Source organism: Vidua macroura, chromosome 13 (assembly GCF_024509145.1).
Source record: "Vidua macroura isolate BioBank_ID:100142 chromosome 13, ASM2450914v1, whole genome shotgun sequence".
NCBI classification, from domain to species: Eukaryota; Metazoa; Chordata; class Aves; order Passeriformes; family Viduidae; genus Vidua; species Vidua macroura.
The window spans coordinates 2,910,275-2,930,473 of record NC_071583.1 but is presented as its reverse complement, the minus strand read 5'-3'; the positions used below and the strand labels follow the sequence as shown (position 1 = coordinate 2,930,473).

The 20,199-nt window shown below is 43.8% G+C and overlaps 1 protein-coding gene across 1 annotated transcript in view; it reads left to right on the top strand.

Moving 5' to 3' along the window:
• The first annotated feature begins 1,211 nt into the window (after window positions 1–1,211).
• Window positions 1,212–20,199, top strand: part of CHL1 (cell adhesion molecule L1 like) — a 98,032-nt gene continuing 79,044 nt past the window's right edge. The window contains exon 1 of the mRNA XM_053989270.1: window positions 1,212–1,269. The gene's annotated coding sequence lies outside the window, so the exon portion shown is untranslated. The remainder of the gene's footprint in view (window positions 1,270–20,199) is intronic.

Sequence of the window (20,199 nt, the reverse complement as noted above, 5' to 3'; positions counted from 1 at the left end):
GCCCCAAAAGATCAGGGGCACTTGGCAATATGAGTTTGAAACGCTCTGGGAAAGGAAGTCCAGGTGCACGTGGGCACTTTGGGAGGGGGATTGGCCTTGTCCATGGGGAAATAAGTCTGTCTGCACCGGGTGAGATGAGAGCAGATAAAGAGATTATCAAGTAGTGACAAGAAAAAAAATAGGTTAGCTGAATTCCTCTTTATCACTTCTTCTCCCTCAAGACGTCTCTGAATATCTTGTCATTCATACGGAGAGGCTGGAAAGAAAATCACTTTTAAAGGTGACCCACAGAGGTAAAACCAGACCAAAATGGTGCTTCTTTTGCTCATGGGTGGCACAGGAATTGTTCTGGTGCTTGCACTGTGAGGATTGTAACATTTGGGAGAGCAGGAAAAGTGGGATTAGAGCTCCAAAGTCTTTTCCATGCTTTTGCTGCTCCCAGCACACTGTGGAGCATCCTGTGACCCAGCTCTAGGTGGGAATATCGAGGTCAGTGGCAGAGGTGTGTCCTGTCCTTGCAGTAAAGATACAGAAATGCAGCTCTTGGTCAATGTGTTTAAAACAGGTGGAATGTTTTGGGAAAAAAAAAAACAAAACAAAACACTTAAGGGATCTGTTTCCTCTTGGATGCACTTTTCTTCCACGAGCCCTTTTTATTTCTTTTCCTTTAAAGGAAAGTAACTATTGAAAATCACTTTGAAACGTGTCTCATGTTAGGAGAGCAATAATGTAGGTGGTGATTGATAAGATTTATTGTTTCTGGGTTTGTGTTATCTTGTGATTTTGAGGAAAGCTGAATCTTATCTGTTTGGTGCTGTATAAACACCTAACAGACTTCAGAGAGCTTGTAATGTAAGCAGACAAGAAAGGCAAAGGAAGAGAGAGGAAATGTGCAGAAAAGTGCCTCGTCCCAAAGCCACAAACCAGGTTTAGAATAAAAATCAGATCTTCTCACTTCAGCCCATTTTTCCCTCTATTCCATGGGGTATGTTGCTTCTGTTATTCAAATATGGAAAAACCTCCCCTTTTTCAGGTAAATGAAGGCAAGGAGAATGAGATCAGACAGAAACTCAGCACACAGGGAAAAAAAATAAAGCAAAGGAATTGTACTGATAAAGGTGCTGGTTTTAGATAAATTCAGCATATGACATGCCATTACACAATTCACCATTCTGTTTTTCTTTCTAGATGCAGTAAAGTGGGGAGAAGGATTCAGATGTAAAACTACAGCCTGACCATGCACTGATGAGGAAACAGCCCCATGTACTGGTTAGAAATGCATATTTTTTCTTTTCAATTAAATATTTCTGTTTTGGATGCCAATTTGATTTGCCTCTCTATCTGAATCATCACAGTTAAAGTCATTGTAACCATTTTAGATCTGTTTGATACCATTTCTGGCTGGAAAAAGCTCTCTGTAAAAGCACAAACGTGTGTGTGTGTGTTTGTGCAGGTAGGTAGGTTCTGGAATGCTTCCCTGTGATTTTAATTCCCTGGAGGGTGTGGACATGCTTGCAGAGCCTGACAGCTCCGAGGTCAGATGGAGCTTGTTTGTCTTCTCTTTTTGCAGCTCAAGCAAACATTCATTTGTTATTGTGTGTGGAGCTGAGCCCTAAGCCAGGCTTTATCCTGTTGTAGCAACTAATTGGTGAGGAAATGGTGATTTTACATTTATAAAACCCCCTCAGTTCTGTAGAAAAAGGTGCTGTGACCATTCTACCCTGATTATTTCAAGGTCAGTGTCCCATTCTGCTCTCCAGCAGCTGCTGGTGGCCGTCAGGGCAGGGAGGGGCTGGAGGGATTTCCTTGGGTTTCCTAAAAGTAGAAGAGAAATAGCGGAAGAGCAGGGGCTTCATGGTGGCACTGCCAACAACCGTTCAGCAGGGAAAAAAGGCTTTGGAGCCCTGGAGATATTTATGGCTTGGACTTCTCCAGGACAGTTTTTTTCCACGGGATTTCAGTGCCCATGGGCCCTTCCTGCAGGGAGATGTGCCTGGAGGAAATAATCACACTGGCAAGGGGGTTCTGTCTATTTATTTAACTATTTTTAAATCCTATTCAGAAAACAAAAAACAAAACAAAACAAAAACAAAAACAAAAAACAAACAAAACCAAAAACAACCGTCCCGTAATTCTGTTTTCTTTTTGTTTGTGGCTGCTGAAAAGGGAGTCTTGGCTACCAATATGTGCATTTCCCATGGACTTTTACTAACAGCTTCAAGCTTTGCCTATAATGGGAATTATTTACACCATAACTTCCTTTTAAGCTGCCATTTTTAGGATTTTGTGATCTGCTCACTGGCCTTGACTACTGTAGAGAGCAGGTTTCTTATTGTATCTGCTGCTGAATTTAATTTTGTGAACTTTGGTGGTCTGTAAAAATCAGAATGATAAAGTTATTGACAAAATGTAGTTTGTCTGAGTAAAATGTTTCAGGGTTTTTTTTCAAAATTCTTTTCTTATACCCACTGATAAATGGATTTATTTCCATTACAGCCAGCAATTGTTCCAAGTAGAAAATAATTTACTAATTTCTGATTAACCCCAGCTAATCAGGCAGACAGTGGGATCCAGCTGCTGTGTAAGTCCAGATCTCCATAAAATCTGGTTCTATTTTCATTTATCTCAGTGTGGGAGCAGCTCTGATCTGAAAAGCTGACTTCCTTGTGTGTTTGTGAGGTAGCTGATAAACTTTCCTTCTTTCAAGCCCATCCAGCCAGAAAGGCCACCATGGAAAGCTGGCTGGTTTTTGGGTATGAATGAAAAAGAAAAAAGATTTACTCTGTTTTTCTTAGGGGACAGTCTTTGTTGTTTCTTCTTGCTCACCTCCAGAACCTTCTCCTGCCTTTTATCCCCCAAACCTTCTCCTGAAGTATTTATTCTGTTTTCTTAAGGGCCAATCTGTGTTGTTTCTTCTTGCTCACCTCCAGAACCTTCTCCTGCCTTTCATCCCCCAAACCTCCTCTCTGGGAGGGTGTCCCATGGGCTGAGCTGTTCCATTTCCAGGGAGGGACACTGGAAATGCAGGTACAGCATTCCAAGTGCAGCCTTGAGCATCCTCCTGAATGGAATCACAGAATCTTTGAGGTTGGAAAAGACCTTTAGGGCCATCAAATCCGACTGACTGCTGCAGCACTGCCGAGGCCACCACTCACCCCTGTCCCATGTCCCCAAGTGCCACATCCACACGGTTTTTGAGTATCAAGGAAGTCCTAAAGTGCTGCAGCCTTTAGAGCTGTGCCTGCAGTGTGGATGTTTGGAATTGGAGCATTTCTTCCCTTTGCATCCCAACTCAAAGCACCCACTTCTGTGTTTTTGTGCCGTTTCCTCTCTGACTGAGCCCGTTTCTCAGGGCAGGGATCAGCCCCGTGACCTCCTTGCCCTGCCTGACCAGAGAATGAACCCAGAGCCATTCAGATGGGGCTCCAGAGTGGATTAATCTGTGCTGCCCCACAAATAACTGCATTTACTCACACAGGGGCTTTTTATTTAAATACATTTCTCCTCTTTGTCAGAGAGAGGAATTGTAATTAAGATTTCATTGTGTGATGAACTCCCTATATTTAGAGCATTATTGGTGAATCTTTTCCTTTCTGAAACCTTTTAAAATCTGAAACCTTTTAAAAGATATTTGGCAGTGGGAAAGTTGGTAATCATTAATTTTCATTTAAAATTCAGGGCATGATATGTGAAGCTGTGTTTATGAGGACGGTACATGGTCCTGTCATTTTCTACTTGCTTAAAAGCTACATAAGTGGCTGAGAAAGCTCCCATCCTGAGGAGAAGAAAGGGCTCATTAAAAAGATTAGCTCATAGAGAACAAATTAAACTTCAGTGCCCTGCATAAAGATTATAATAACTGTAATAATAAATGAATTAATAATGCATTAAAGGAGAATTCCTCCAGTCAGCTTGTCACACGCTTATCCTTGAAAATTGACTTCAGCGAGGTGTGTCACATGAGCTAATGGCCTTAACTGATGGATTTGGGATTTTTCCACACTCCAAAATCCACTCAAACCCATATTTCTGAATTTTTGACAGTTAGTTTGCTGGATAGACGTGCAGTAAGTGGGGCCATGTGGTGCTGCAAGCTGGGGAGGAAGCTCTGGTTTTAACCTCAGGTCATCAGAACTGGGAAATCCTGAGCTCTTGGAAGGGGAAAAAAAATTGGCAATTCAGTGCTGGAGGCTGCACAGCTGCACAAGAGGTGAACACCTTGGGCTGATGTGGGATACAGAATTTATAGGGAACTGACAGAGAGTAGGTTTAGATCAAATATTAGGAAGAAACTCTTCCCTGGGAGGGTGGGCAGCCCTGGCACAGGTGCCCAGAGCAGCTGGGGCTGCCCCTGGATCCCTGGCAGTGCCCAAGGCCAGGCTGGACAGGGCTGGGAGCAGCCTGGGACAGTGAGAGGTGTCCCTGCCCATGGCAAGGGTGGAATGAGTTGGGCTTTGAGGTTCTTCCAACCCAAACCAGCCTGGGATTCCATCTGGGGACCTTCCATAAATCTGAAGGTTTTGTTCCCACTGTTATAAATGTGGGATCTTCAGGATTTAGGAATTAGTTACCAGATTCAGCACTGAAGTAAGAGGCATCCATGGGGGTTTAGCTGAGGAACTGTAGGTGCTGAAGCATCTCTAGACAGCAGAGAAGTGAGAGTTTGGGGATTTCTGCAGTCTCCCCTGGGTGAGGGCTGATTTTCTCATGGTTATTACACCGAGGGAAAATTGAATTAAGGGAATTGATTATCCAGACATGGTAAGCCAAAGCTGGTTGTAAAATGCATCTTTAGGCACCTGGGTACCTTTAAAATTAATCCATTATTCACTCCTGAAACCCAAACCTGCTCCTCTAAACCCAGGCACTGCTGAAGATGGAGTTTACTGAGCCATGAGGTGGTTAATTTTTAGAATCTTGAAATAATTGAGGCTGGAAGGGACTGGGGAGATTCAAAAAGGAATCTGTGGATTCCAGAGATTATGGGGAACACTTGCCCTGTTCCTACAGAATCATGGAGCGGTTTGGGTTTGAAGGGACCTCAAAGATCATCTCATTGACATTTTCCACCAGCCCAGGTTGCTCAATTTATAATGATTATGTCACACTGTGTCCTCAGTTACACCTGCAAACAGGTATTTGTAGGTGTTGATTTAACACTGAGCTTTGCCTATGAAAGACATGAAAGCGAATTCCTTTTGGGATGCTTTTTTCTTTTTTTAATTTGAAAATAATTGAAAATGCATCTCTAGTTTTGTTGCTTTTATTGGAAGGGTATTTTTAATAAAAATCTCATTGAGCATAAAAAGGACAACATCAATGGGCTTCTTATCTGTGCTTTGCATCATGTTAATACCAGAGCCAGCAATGAGTTGTGCTGGTATTAAACCAGAACAAAGGAAATTATTCCAGGGGTTTTATCTGAGAATACTTAGAGTTTGCTTGTCAAGCCATGCAATATGTGCTCTGCTTTGTTTGCTGGCTGGTGTCAGAGCAGCTGAGCAGTTGCTGGAGTTTCCACAGGGATTCTTTTCTCTCCCTGCACTGGTTTGCTTTGGCACATCATTTGATCCACGCTGGGAAAATAGTGAGATATCAAATAAAAGTGATGCATTAATACCTGGAACTGTTACAGCTCAGAGCAGTGCTGTGCCTCTGCACATTTGAAATGGTCACTCGGGGTGCTGGAAGTACAATCCTTTATTTCAGCCTTCCCACAAGAAAGACTGAGCAGTGAATTCTGAATTTTGGAGCCGAGCAGGCTCCTGCAGCCCGGGGCTGGCAGTGGATAAGGAGGGAAGCAGAGCTCTGCCTGCTGGGCTGGATCTGCTCCTCCAAACCTCCCTGGCTTCTGCTCTCAGGGCAGCACAAGGAGCTAAATGCTGAGGTGTTCTTAAATTTCCAGTAACGAGGCTGGGCTCATTAGCACTCTCATCAAATGGCTTTCAGTCGCTATCAGTCTGACTTGGATTTGAATTGATGACCTTGAGATAAAAGGCTTTTTATTCTATTACCCATCTCCTGAGCCATCAAGTCTTTAATATGCCGTGTAAAATCAGTTTTCAGATGGTATTTCTTTTATATAATATTGTCATTTGTTACTAATGATGTCTGATTTTGGGTGCTACAAGCTATAATTGTGCACAATAGTACTTTTGTTATTCCAATTATTTCAGATTTATCTGCTTTATTACCAGCTACTTGTAGACACAGAGAAAATAGATTGGTAATAGAGTGTAATCCAGTTTTATATAAACGAGTTAATAAAATCACATAAAAATACAAAGTTAGGTTCAGCATCAGAAAAGCTCATCTGTTACTTCACTAAATTGAAGTATAAAATTCTGCTTTGATGCTGAAATTTTGCTTTACTGCAAAATGCTATAGGGAACCACCAAATGTATGGAAAATTAAGGAAAAGTGAGTAAGAATATGTAAAACAAACATCACAGTGAAGGAAGTTTATTGCATGCCACCCTTTTCCTCCTGAAGGCTTTTCCCTGAGGAAAATCTGGAGCAGATCATGTTAAAAGCCCAATGTGCACAGGAGGGTGGGAAGTGGAACAAGGGAGCTTTTCCTATTTTGGTTTTATGTCACTGTGTTTGTTTGGAAAAGATAAAACTGGGAGCACTGGGATAAAAAGCTGCCTTTAGGGAGAGATGCTTTGGGAATTCTCATGTATGGACAACCTGTGTTCCATATTTGGAAGAAAGTTGGCTTGAAGGTATCCAATATGAATTTGAAAAGGAAAATATTACAAGGCTGGTGCTGCAGCGGTTAGTTGTGCCAAATTAAATGGTTTTCTTCCAGAGGAGATAATAACGTTTCTATAAAACATTATTTATTGGGTTTTGACACTAAAAAGTAAGGGGTAGAATGCAAATCTGACACAAATTTTAAGGGGTCAGCCAGCTGAGCCCTCTGGAGCCCAGGGCACCCCCTGCCTCCAGCAGAGGTGGTCGTGTCAAGGTCACTGTAGAAGCTCCCAGCAATGGGTCACAGCAGCTTTCTTGGAGATAATGTATGAAAATGATTCACTGTAAAGCTCAGATAGCTTTCCATACTACCTGTCCTCAATTTCCCTCTCAGTGGATTAAGGCAGCCACTGGTGGCGTTCCCAAAGCACAACTGATTGGAGCCTTCTTAATTAAAGCTTGTCATGTGTTGGGATATTGCTGCCACGTCCCTTCTCCAGCCCTCTCTTCATGGAGTGAGCAAAGCTCCTCCTTTCCAGGTCATGTTTTCTGAATCTCACATGGATAATTACCTCCTGTGTCCTGTGGTTAACATCTGGTAATATTTCCCCAAACACCACTTGTGTCTGGCAGCAGCCTCTCCTTGCTGATTCACGCTTGGGTTTTATCCTTTCCAACCTTTGTTCCCACTGCCTGTCTGAAAAAAAACCCCATATTTAAAGCTTGCCCTTGATTATTCCCAAAATAAGTAGGGAATATTTTTATTAAATATATATTTTAATTAAATTATATGTATATATAAAATAATTATTTTTATTATAGTTTTAAAAATACTTTTTCTTAAATTATATTAATTTTGTTTTTCACCATAAGTGTTGTCCTGGTGAATCCCTCACACTGTGTATGACTAATGAAAATATAGGGCCAAGCCAAAAACCTGTGCAGGTGTGCTGGTGAGGGCCCTCAGTTTGGAAGTGGACAGGCAAAAAATAATCTTGGAGTGTGTTTATTGTCAGTGTAAATTCACAAGTTATTGAATGGACCTTGCTGTGACAAACATATTCTGTTTGTCTATTCAAAATGTACTCAGAATCTAATTTCCTGCTGTGATAGGGTAATTATCCTGATTTAAAAAAAAGAAAGGTTGGGTTGAGATGATTAGAACTTCACATCTGGGCAGTTTCTGCGTGGGATTCCTGATCTGGGAGGGATTCCCTGAGCTGAGCTTTCTCCAGGAAAGGACATCCCAGCCATGCATCTCCAGCTGGGGCAGAGGTGGCACAGGTGTAGAGTCAATAATAAGAGATAAAAGTTCATAATAACCCCAGAGCACAAAATTGTCACTCTTGTGTTAAGGATGCATGAATAAAGTGACATAAAGCATCTTAGGTTCTCAGAAAGTAAAATATATCAGTTTATTAGATACCACACACTCTCTTATAGACAGTTCTGACAGAGCTGGACCTGTTTGCTCCTTAATCAACACCCCTCACACCATTGGTTAATTAGGAACAACACTTTTCTTGTAAACATCTTAAAGTTTAAAACACTAGTTGTAAAGATTATTTTAATTATTTCTCAGAGTTTTCTTAAGCTCCCCCAGAACAAGGCTTGGGAAAGTTTATCTGACTTTTCTCTCTTTGACTATTTCACATAAAATAACAGGGAAAGCAATTCTCTCCAGGTAATTACAAATGGAGCTTTTCTGACAAAACCAGGTATTCTGTAACCTGTGAACCTAAAAGGCTGTGTGGTTTCCCACTGCCTGGCATCCCCAGTCCCTGCACAGGGATGATGCAGTGGCCATTCCCTGCCTGCCCTGGGGACGTGCCAGCTCTGGCAGCACCAGCCCTGCCCCTCTGTGCCCATCTCTCCTGCCTGTGCCAAGTGCTCGGGGTGGTGACAAGGAGATGCTCACACAAATTGTGATTGCTGGGAGCTCCTTAGGGATGCCCGGGATGGATCCCTGCTTTCTGTGCCACAGTGTGGGCTGAGGAGACCCCCAGGATTGTCCCCTGCCTGCCCAAATCAACACCTGGCAGCAGCAGGAGGATTGGAAGTCACTGCAGCTCCTGTTTCTAAAAGCTGCTGTCTCCTTACGGAGCACCTCACCAAGACTGGCCTGACAGAGACGTGACAAATGACTTGGGGGTTTTCTTTAAATGCTGCTGAGCTAATGACATGTTCCCTCCAAACCCTTCCTGTCAGGCCACATCATAAATTGCTGCAGCAGAAGTTATTCCTGAGCAGCTCCAAGATGGATCGTCGTTCAGTTGTACCGACAGCCCTTGGGTTTTAATCTGTTTATTTGGCTGTACCATCTCCCGTGGCTGCCTGGAAATAGGATTTCCATCTCTTGGAGAATTCTCACTTTACATATTTCCTCACTACTCCATTTGAAAAAAAAAATCAATTTCTTCTTAACACTTCCATGCCAAGCTTAGCATTTTTTAATCCTGCCTAGAACAAAATCGTTGGATGTGTGTGAGCATGGCAAAGCAGGGCAGTGAGGTATTGCTCAGGGCTCTGATGCACCTTTTCCCCTCAGTGCAGCTGTTCCTCTGTCCCTGCACAAGGCTAAGGGTAAGGACAGGGCAGGGACTATTCGGTGCCTGGAATGGTTTGGATGGAATTTATTTTCATTAGCAGGAAGGGCAAAGCCAGTTGCCACAGGAGTTCATTACAAGGGAATTATTTCCATATGCACATTTAGGAAGAGGCAGCCTGAAGTGCTGCTGCCTCGTTAAATTCAAGGACTTGGGTCCCGTTATGGCTGTCCCAGATTTAACAGCCACAGCTTTCCCAGATTCCCTGGAATCTGCTGGTTCCCAGAGGAATCCTGGGTGGATCCCTGCATGGGCTGAGGGCTGGAGCTGTGGGACAGGGGCTGCTGGAAGGGGGGAGGCCTCCAGGATGGGGAAGAGGCTGCTGAGGAAGGAGCAGGGCTCTTTCTGGTGTTGGCTGGAGCTGCCCACGAGGTCTCTGTCACCACCCCACAATGGGGACAGGGCTGAGGGGACACCACTAACGAGGGACTCAGCCAGGAGACAAAGGGACACTGTCTGCACCCAGCATCCCTCATTTGGGAATTAATGAACGAGACACGAGGGCTGTGAAACCTCTTCCACCGGGCAAGGAGAGCTCTCCACCGAGTTCTTGCTGCTTAATGATTTCATTTCGGGTTTGAGGGGATCTTTGTTGCCACGGAGTGGTTCTGGGCAGACTGGTTTTGGGGGAGGGATTGATATTTTCAAGGATGCTTCATGCCTGTGTTTGAGAAATGCTTATTTTTCTTAATTCTTTCATGAAATCCTGCAGATTAATGATGCAAAAAAGGCTTTTTGATCATCTGTTGAGCTGCTGTGCCCCTACAGGGTGGTTGTTTTCATTAACCAACTCGGGTTTACAGTTCTACAATGCAGATTTATGTTAAAACGTTAATAATAACCCTAGAGCACAAAATAACAGGGAAAGCAATTCTCTCCACGTAATTAAAAATGGAGCCTTTCTGACAAAACAAGGTATTCTGTAACCTGTGAACCTAAAAGGCTGTCTTGGTTTCCTACTGCCTGACATCCCCAGTCCCTGCACGGGGCAGAGCTGGTGCCAGTTCTGCCTTCCCCAGCAGGCAGGAGATACTCCAGGGTTACTCACAGCCCGTGTTCTGCACAGCCTGCCTGAGCTGCCAGCAAATGCTCTGAGATTTGCCAGTCAGCTGCTCTCAAACAGAATTTGCAAAATGTCTTTTTTCTCAGTGGAAACACTGGCTGGAGTTTCTTTCTTTTGCAGCTCCCCTGTTTGCCAGTGGTGGAGGAGTTTGGATAGCTGGGACAGGCTGCACAAGTGCAAGGGCCTCATTTCCTCAACAAGCTGTCCCAGAAAAGAGCATTTCCTTTTTTTCCCCTTTGCCAAAGGAAAAAAAAAAAAAAAGAACCCCACAATTCTCATTAATCCAGTCCATTTCAACATTATAACCTTTATCCCCCTAGTCAAGGTGTGCACTTTTTGCCAAACCCCCTGCTCATCACACAGGATTTTCATCTCTCTGAAGGGTTTATATTTGAGTTTTTATCTTCAAGAATGTTGGTGACTTCAGTGAAAAGGATGTTTTTGGGGTGTCCCAACACCTCTGGGTGCTGCTGTCCTGTCCCCAGGGCTGGGTGAGGATGGGTCAGTCCCCAGAGCTGAGTGCTGCTGGGGCAGAGATTGGATAATTCAGCATTTTCAGTAAAACTCTGAAAGCCCAGCCTGGAACCGAGTAAATGATCATTTCACCCTGAAGATGCTGACAGAGGCATTTTTACTTTTAAAACCAGCATTTTGGGAAGGAGTGCTTTACCAAATCTTTCTGCATTTTAGCCTTGCCAATGCACTGGTGGAACACCAGAACAACCACATTCAGAAAGCACTGGCAAAACTTTCTGTTTGTTACTTGCTTTGCAACGAAGAGCAGCTCTTGATGCCACTCATTAAAGGATTTCTCCAGCCAAGGGGCTGGAACAGGGACGTTTGTCTCCCTCAGGGCTGCTGATGCTTTTGACAGATTTGTTTGGAGCTCCCATCATGAAGCCTTTGGACTCCCTGAGCATTGATGGCACTGGCCAGCCCTGAAACTTTATTTTCCCTTCTTGCAGGAGCTATTAAGGATCAGTGAGAGAAGGTTGCCTTCTCTCACTGATGTTAGGATTAACCTGAGCTTGGGTTTCTCGTGGCACTGGTTCTGTTCAAAGTCATTCTCTCACTGGCAGAAAGGTGAGCTGGAGTTGAGAGCTGTGTCTGAGGGAGAGCAGATCCTCCTCTGGATCCCCCAGGAGGCAAGAACCAAGCTCTGGATGCTGCTGATGGAGGATGATTGTGCCACAAGGCAGCAAAGGAGTGTGTGCCACCATTCTGGGGAGAAATACATCAGGAGAGGATCAGTGTGTTAAAGGAATTGGGTTTTTCCTGTGTGTGTGAAAGGGCAAGGGAGCATTTTGCTGTAGAGTGGTAGAACTGCCAAGAACAGAGATTTCTAATGTGAAAATATCTAATTAATATCACTGATTCTGCGCCTCTCAGTGAGTTAAGTGTCCTTTACAGATCACAGATGTGTATTTATATGTAGAAAGAATAAATCTTGTGTTCCACGTGCTCAGGTAGGAGCTCTGACATCAGAGCACAGGCTGGCACCCTGATCCTCAGGGACCAAGCTGCTGCACGTCCCTGCTCCACTACTGGGAGTTCCTTTAGGAATCTTTTTTGGTATTCATCTCTCCAGACTTCCATCATACCTCATTTCATTGAGAAGTGTAACATAAGGCATTAGCTTAATTAGTGTTTTGAGATTGTTAATTTGTGACTGTTTCTGTGGAGGAGGTTGTGCAGTTCCCTGCTGAGTTGTCCAAATTACTGGACATTATTTACTTGTTTTACAGCAAGATGTGGGAGCAAATCCCTTTCATTCCTCTTCCCTTGGGTTTGCATGAATCGTCAGATTTCTCTGACTCAGTTGGGTTGGTTTTTTTTTGTCTCCAAGCCTGCCACTTTCACCCATCTGCAATCCATTGAAAAGATGGATAAAAGAGCTTCCAGGCTTTCATCTCACCAGGAAGTTGCAGAGAAGCAGCGGCTTGGTGACGTAGCAAAGGCAGGTGCACACTGACTTCTGCTAGAAAACTCAGAACAATCAAAAATAATGTACTGTTTGGAAATGTAATTGATAAAAAAGGTGCTGTACATCATAAATTGGTGCAGGATCTTCTGGTGAATCCTGAGATCCTCATGGAAAGAACCTGGTCCTCTCTGTAAGTTGGAGGTTGAGGGTGGAAAAATGAAGATGTAGAAATATTTCATGATGATCTAAGAGAAATTGTGTGAGAGGCCTTCATAGCCTAGGATGGACTTCTTGGAAGTGATCTTACTTGAGTGTTAATTGTTTACACAATAATTACTCAGAGTTTCACAGTACTTTCAGTAATTTGGCTGCATAAAATTTATTGACAAACTGATCTTAACAGAACCCCCAAAAAATGAAGGCAGGTGTAGGGAATAGGATGCTGATAATTGCAAAACAACCCCCAAAGCAAACAAACAAATAAACAAAAATATTTGGAAAAGTTTCAGATAACTCTGAGAGTCAGAGACAGAAATCAGCAGAGTTAAGGAATTAATTTTAAAAAATATTTGAAATATAATTTGCTCAGCTATAACAGAAGATAGAATTCATGTCTTTCTTGGCCAAGTTCAGCTGACTCCCTTTAAAAGAGGAGTTAATTGAGATAGGGCAGAAGGACAAACTCAGATATTTTAGGATCACCCTTTGCAAGTGCCACATACAGGAAAATCTGGTGCTGAACGCTTTTCCCCTATAAAAGTGGTTCTGCTGCCATCTGATCCATATTCCCAGCTCTGGGATGTATCGCCCTGCAAATTGCAAAACTCGGGATTAAGAAATGTGCCTTGAAAATGTGCCAGGCCAGCTCCTTAAAAGGCTCCCAGAAAAGATGAGTCACTGCTTAAATGGCCACTCAGTGCATCTGCAGAGCATTTCAGATTAAACTCCCTGGAACTGTCAGGGCTCCTTGGGGAAGCTGCTCTGGAAATCGTGGAGGGAAGGAGGTGGCATCAACCCAGGAGGAGCATGAGGGGACAAGAGAGGTCCCAAAGCCATCCAGAGCAGTGAGGAGGAGGAGGAGAAGCACAGAGGCTAACGCAGGAAGGTCTGGAATTCCTGAGCTGGTTTGGGGGTCTCACGGCTGGTTGGTGACTGGTGGCACCAGAAAGGGGCAGATGTGAGATATTGTCTGGTTCAGGGTGTGCAGGGCAGGCTTTGGGAGCTGTGGTGGTGTCAGAGCACTTTGGGGAGATGTCTGTGACATGTCCCCACAAGACTGAGTTGGTGTTTTTTGGTTTTGTCTGTCCCCCCACCTTCTCTTGGTCTCTTTGCAGTTGTGAACTCAGTGCCTTGGTTATTGCACATCCTGTAAGGTCAGGATTTTTGTCTACAAAGGCAGGATTTCTAAATTCCAGTCTTAGCCCAGATGTCTTGTGGGTTTTGTTGTTGCTGTTGTGAATTTTTTTCTTTTTCTTCCATCTCTTAACAAACCCTGCTTTCTCAATCTCTCAGCTGTGCCTGGTGTCCCCTCAGAGCTGACGGGAAGAGCTGAGACATCTGAGTTTATTCTCAAGTGCCTGCCACTTTCTGCTTCTTGAAACACATCTAAAACAACCTTTACTGGAACCATTCCTTTTACCTTCTCTGTCTTCTGGCTCGGAGACGAATGAGATTTCTAGCCACATGTTTGCTGACCAGATGCACTGGGTTTCCTTTGCTGAGTGTGTTTCTGATGCATTTGAGCTTTGAAAAACTCCGATTCAGGTGCTTTGTGGGGACCTTGCAGAGAACTCTGACTTCCTCTGCTGAAAATCAGATTCTCTCCAGCACTGCTTGGATTTTCAGAGTGTCCTACCACAATCATTTGGAAGGTTGAACATTCCCAGCTGGCACGAGGAGGTGCAGTCCCCAGGACTGTGCTGAGTCCGGGCTAATGAGCTCCAGATTTGGCTGCTCTGGGATGTGCCAGGTTGTTTTTTTCCCTGGCAGAGTTTTTTTTTTCTTTTCATTTTGGCTCCTTCTGAGGGAAAGCAGCTTCTTTCTGTCTTTGTAATGAATGGGGACAGCTGCACATCGAGGCAGTGCCCTTCCAGATTCTGAAGATTTACCCAAACTGTGCTGGAGTTTCCTGCAATTCCTTCTGGAGGTGAGAGTCAAACTCTGCTGGAATCTCTTGCTAACTTTGATGTTACTTTAGTGGTGATTCTACCCATGGACAGAAAGCAAATGCCAATTATTTTTTCAGACAGAGATCCTTGTAGGGATAAACGTTTCTGATTTTCATCAGGAAAAAACAGTGATAGGACAAGGGGAAATGCTTCAGACTGAAAGGGAAGAGGGTTAATGGGGTATTGGGCAGGAATTGTTCCTGTCAGGGTGGGCAACCCTGGCACAGGTGCCCAGAGCAGCTGGGGCTGCCCCTGGATCCCTGGCAGTGCCCAAGGCCAGGCTGGACACTGGGACTTGGGGACACCTGGGACAGTGGGAGGTGTCCCTGCCATGGCAGGGGTGGCACTGGGTGAGCTTTAAGATTTCTTCCAACCCAAACCATTCCAGAATTCCGTGCCACATTTAATAAGACTTTGTCACAGCTTTTTGTCATGAAAGCTCAGAATAAAAGAACATAAATAAGATATATATTTTTAAAATATTTCCTTTATTCTTTTTTATATCTTGTTGATTTTTTTGTTTCTTTTCTGTTTCTCGTCCAGTGTTATTTTTTCTCCTTTTTACTTCTTTTTTGTTCCCCTTTCTTTTTTTTCCCCTTTCTTTTTGTTCTCCTTTATTTTTTTCCTTTTTGCTGCAAAGTCGCAGGTTTCCCTAACCTGTGAGTTACACACCAGAATTTTCAATTAATTTCCTTTTCTCCTTTGACAACTGCCCCTTTTTGCCACTCCAAGTTTTGTTCTTCCTCCTCCCTCCAAGCTTTGCTCCACCAGAACTTCCCAGCTCATCCAGAGCATCTCTGCTTTATAATTACTTTACATTTCTTTATGGCTTCTCTTTAGGCAGGGGAATTGCATAAGTTAATGTGAATAATACTAATTATTTTGGATCTGTCACTGCACGACTGGTGATGAATAATGCAGATACTGCTCTGCTGCTGGATGCAGTTGTTGGGGATTTTTGCCTTTTTCTCCTCATCACCTGCCTTGAAGTATTGTGACATTGGATGCCATAGATAAACCTGGGTTCTGTAATTAAGGTTTATTTTAATGAGCCTGGAAAATACTCAGTTTTGCATGTTCTCATGGTTTAAACGTGGTTTAATCAGTCCTCCAGTTTTCCTTTCTGCTCAGTCCTCTGCTGACATTTCTCCAAAGGAATAACAGGATAAATATTCTCCACAGGAATATCAGGAGGATAAAGCTCCAGAATGCCCCACATTGGCATGTTTAGGTTTTCATATTAATGACAATAATTTTGTGCATTAGATCAATGAATTTTTCCCATCTACCAGTGGAAGGCCTGGCAAATACCACTGAGGGGGGAATTTTAGTGCCTGTGGTTTTGACTTTTCTAATAGAATGCACCTTATTTTCTGTGAGCATTGGGATTTTTTCCACTCTTGCTTCCATAAAAGAAGCTTTAATTCTCCTTGTGCAGGCTTTTTCAGCTGCAAAAAAAAATGAAATTTGATGGAAGCAGTGATTGAAACCATGGGTTGCTCACCCCCTCACTGCACACTCTGCCCAGAATCCATGGAATAAGTACAGGAAAAGCTCTGCTTAGGTGGGATCTTATTTTCCCCCACAGTTTGCCAGCAGAGCTGCTGGTTGCTGGGCTAAATAAAAGTCATTTCTGAGTGGTGGGTGGGGAATTTGTGAATATTCAGCTCATCTGTCTGAGCTGACACTGAGCTCTGAGAGCCCTGTCCACAACTGTCCAAACTGATATTTTCAGACTGGATTTGATTCAGGCACCAAAACTTAAGAATTTAACAGTCTTTTTTTTTTGTTTTTTCCTCCCATCCCCTCCCTATTTCCCCCCACTGTGGTTGTTTAATGTCAAAATTCTGCATCTCGTGGTGGGGAAGTCAGCAGGGATGCTCCAGCTCTGAGGGGATGTTAATTATCATCAGTGCAGGGTCCCAAACCCCTCCCAGGAGCAGCATTTTGGGTGGGCTGAGGCTGCCCAGATTTGCTCTGGCAGGGTGGAAAGCTCAGCCTCATGCTCAGAGCTGATTCCTGGAAAAGGAGGCCATGGGAGTCCAGCTCTTTCCCAGGAGGGAAGGTTGGAAGGATGATCCTGCAGCTCCAGAAAGGTGATTTTATTCTGTCTTAGACTTGGAAACAAATCTGAATTTATCTTTGGTTTAGCCAGCTTTCTCAGTGTTTGGGAGTAGGAATGGTGCATTTCCAGCTGTAATTTTCTTCCTCACTAGCAGGTGAAAAGGCTGTTTTCAGCTAGGAAAAAAAAAAAAAAAAAAAGAAAATTGGCTGTTTGTTGATCCTTCCTATAGGAGAATCCTTTGAAATTTAGCAACTCAACTTCCCAAAGTCACAATTCCCACTCAGGGATGATGTCTGCTGCAGTAAAAACTACCTTGGTGTTCTCATAAAATAATGAACTCAAAATGTGTTTATTGGCTGTATGGCTTGAATTCAAAGACCTTTAAATGAGGAAGAAGAAGAAGAAAAAAAGAAAAGAAAAGAAAAAAGAAAAAAGAAAAGAAAAGAAAAGAAAAGAAAAGAAAAGAAAAGAAAAGAAAAGAAAAGAAAAGAAAAGAAAAGAAAAGAAAAGAAAAGAAAAGAAAAGAAAAGAAAAGAAAAGAAAAGAAAAGAAAAGAAAAGAAAAGAAAAGAAAAGAAAAGAAAAGAAAAGAAAAGAAGCCAATTTTCCCAGCAGAAACATTTACAGTGGGAAGAAATAGTTTGAAAAATTTGATTTTTTAGCCTGAGGCCAAACAGAGCAATCACATATAGGACGAATCAGATGGATTCCATGTACAGAATGCTGGGAAATCTGCTTTGAAGCATTAATCAACACTTTCATGTTATGATTTTTAGCTTTGTAATTACAATCATGCAGTATTTACCAAGTGTGAATACTTCCATTGCAAGGATTTGTTATCCAATTGGATGTGGGGCTTAATTTAGATTAAATTCAGGAACTCAGTGTCTGGAAATCACTCAGTACTTTGTGCCTTGCAGGCAAAAAGTGCAGAGGAAGAACGTGAGAAGGAGGAGAGGAAATAAACACCCCAACTGCAGAGACAACAATACACTGATTTTTCTTTTTTAATTAACAAGAAGGGTTCAGGTATGAGAATAGAAAGAAATCAGCTCGAGGTAAATTCATTGCAAATCAGAGCTGCACTGCAGATACTAAAAGATTAAATACTCCAAGCAGAGTCCTGTGGAACCTGGGTTTAGGAACTGATTATTGTGAGGCTCAGCCCAATAGGCATGAAATATTAATTAGGCTCCTGGTATCTCATGAAATAAAGGTGCTTCAGCATTAAGAAATGAAATTGAACCAGATTTAGAAGAAATATTTCAAATTATTTTGTGCAATAGGCTAACACAAATATTGACTCCCTGGTCCATTAATACAAATAAATTAAATTATTAGGGATTAGTGGCCGGTTTCAAGTGGAGAGAACCCAAAGCAGGAAGATTTAACCTTTTCCCTACTCATCCCTGACACTTGGGATAAGCAGCAGTTGTGTCTCCTGCGCTGGAGCCCTGCTGCTCTCCAGGGAAGCCTTTGGTCAATTAGTCCCTAATCTTTGGTAATGTGCTCTCCAGAGGCTCCTGTGGCTAAATGCTCTGGGGAGGAACGGGATGTGCAGAGCAGCTCTGCTCTGCTGGGGCCTGGATGTAGTAAATGATGAGGTTCCAGCAGGGGAAGTGAAACCTCGGCTGCTAGAAATGTTCTCTGAAACTCAGACGTACCCAAGGCTTGGTTATCCACACTGCTGCATCCTCCAGGGATGGAGGGAGGGATGGATGGAGGAGTGGATGGATGGATGGATGACGGATGGATGGATGGATGGATGGATGATGGATGGATGGATGGATGATGGATGGATGATGGATGGTTGGATGATGGATGGATGGATAGTTGGATGATGGATGGATGGATGGATGGATGATGGATGGATGGATGGATGGATGGATGGATGGATGGATGGATGATGGATGGATGGATCCATGGATGGATGGATGGATGGATGGATCCATGGATGGATGGATGGATGATGGAGGGATGGATGGATGATGGATGGATGGATCCATGGATGGATGGATGGATGGATGGATGGAGTTTTGTTGTCTGTGTCCTGCAATGAAAGAGGGAAAAGCACCAAAGGGATGAGGAACAGGGAGGGTTTTGACTCCCTGGGTGAGGAATTGGAGGGGAGGGGATGCTGCACTGAGAGGAGGATCCGTGCTGCCAGTGTGATTTTATCCTGCCTGTTAGACCTCTTCCAGGAGGAAGGGATCACTGGGAGAGCCCTGTGTTGTGTCATTGTCACTGACTGCTGCAGGAGGGACAACCCTAGATTTTATCTCAGCTGTTTTATTGCATGAGCTCTGTCGCCCCTGTCCGTCCCTCCAGGCTGGAGCTGTGGCTGGAGCTCCTCTGTGGGTCCTCCCCCAGACCCCTGGGAGCAGCAGAGTGTGAGGAGCCCCCGTGGCAGTGATTGTCACCGGTGTCCTCCTGTCTCCTGGTGTCACTTCAGCTGCACTGGGCAGCCTGTGGAGGCTGGGGGCTGACTGAAGAGCAGATGTGTGCCCTGCTCAGGTCTTCCAAAGTGTAGAGTTCATTCATTTCACCTTGCTGAATACCCTGGGCACTTGCTCATCTTATCTGCACAGTTAAATTAATCATTTTTACAGGATCACAGGTGCTGTCAAGTCTTTTACACCTCCGTGCCACAGCTGTGAGCTGGTTAATAACTGATTGGTTGACAAGGCTGATTCAAGCATTCTTTTGTTTGTAATTAAAAACCTGAATTTCCTGGCAAATTTGGGAAAAATGAAGCTCAAAGTAAGGCTTAAATAGTACTTTAAGGCTGTGGTTTAATGTACTGTTATTAGAATAGACCTGTGGATCCATGGGAATTCCAGGGATTACATTCATTGCACACAGGCCCCATCCTGAGAATGGTATGAACATGAGCAGGTGTCCAAGAGATGGAAGAAGGAGCATCATGACACAGAAAAGTTCAGTAAGATCATGTGGAAAGTCTGTCAAAGCTGGAATTTGAATTTCTGAGATTTTCCAAAACCATCTCCTTAATTAAAGACACCACAGTGATTTGGGAAAGGGAAGGGCTGCAGTGACAGGGTCAGATTTGAGATTTGTAATCCACATCAGCCTGCCCTGTTCCTCCTTCCCAAATTTCCCCAGAGTGCAGAGAAGTGCTGGTTTGTGTCTGAGGCTGCCAGAGTCCAAGCCCAGGCTGCCATGGCCCTCAGCTCCCCACTCCTGCCTTGCTTTTGGCCCAGCAATTTTCCTCGTGCACCACAGATATCATTAAGAACCACTGGCCCAATTTCTTGTTTCATTATGGATGACAAAATAAAACATTAATAGGTTTTTTAATATGAGCTGGGAGTTAAATATTAATTATTTCTTATTACTTCAATGTCACTAAGCCTTTGATGTGCTGGAGCTCAAAAACTCTTCTCCCTGCTCTCCACTTGTACCCTTTTAGCTGCTGAGTGTGAAGGGCACCGGGGCTTTGCTTGTGGCTCCTTCCCTGGCTCAGCAGCTCCTGGGGCTGTCCCTGCTGATGGGTGGGGTCTGGGATGCATCCTGAGCACTGCCTGACTCCTGGCTGAGCTTTGGCTCTGGGCTCACTCCTCCCTAGAGCCAGGCCACTTGTCTGTCACTGTTTCAGTGTCACAGAACCGTGGTGTGGCTCGGGTTGGAAGGGACATTAAATCCCATCCAGTGCCACGG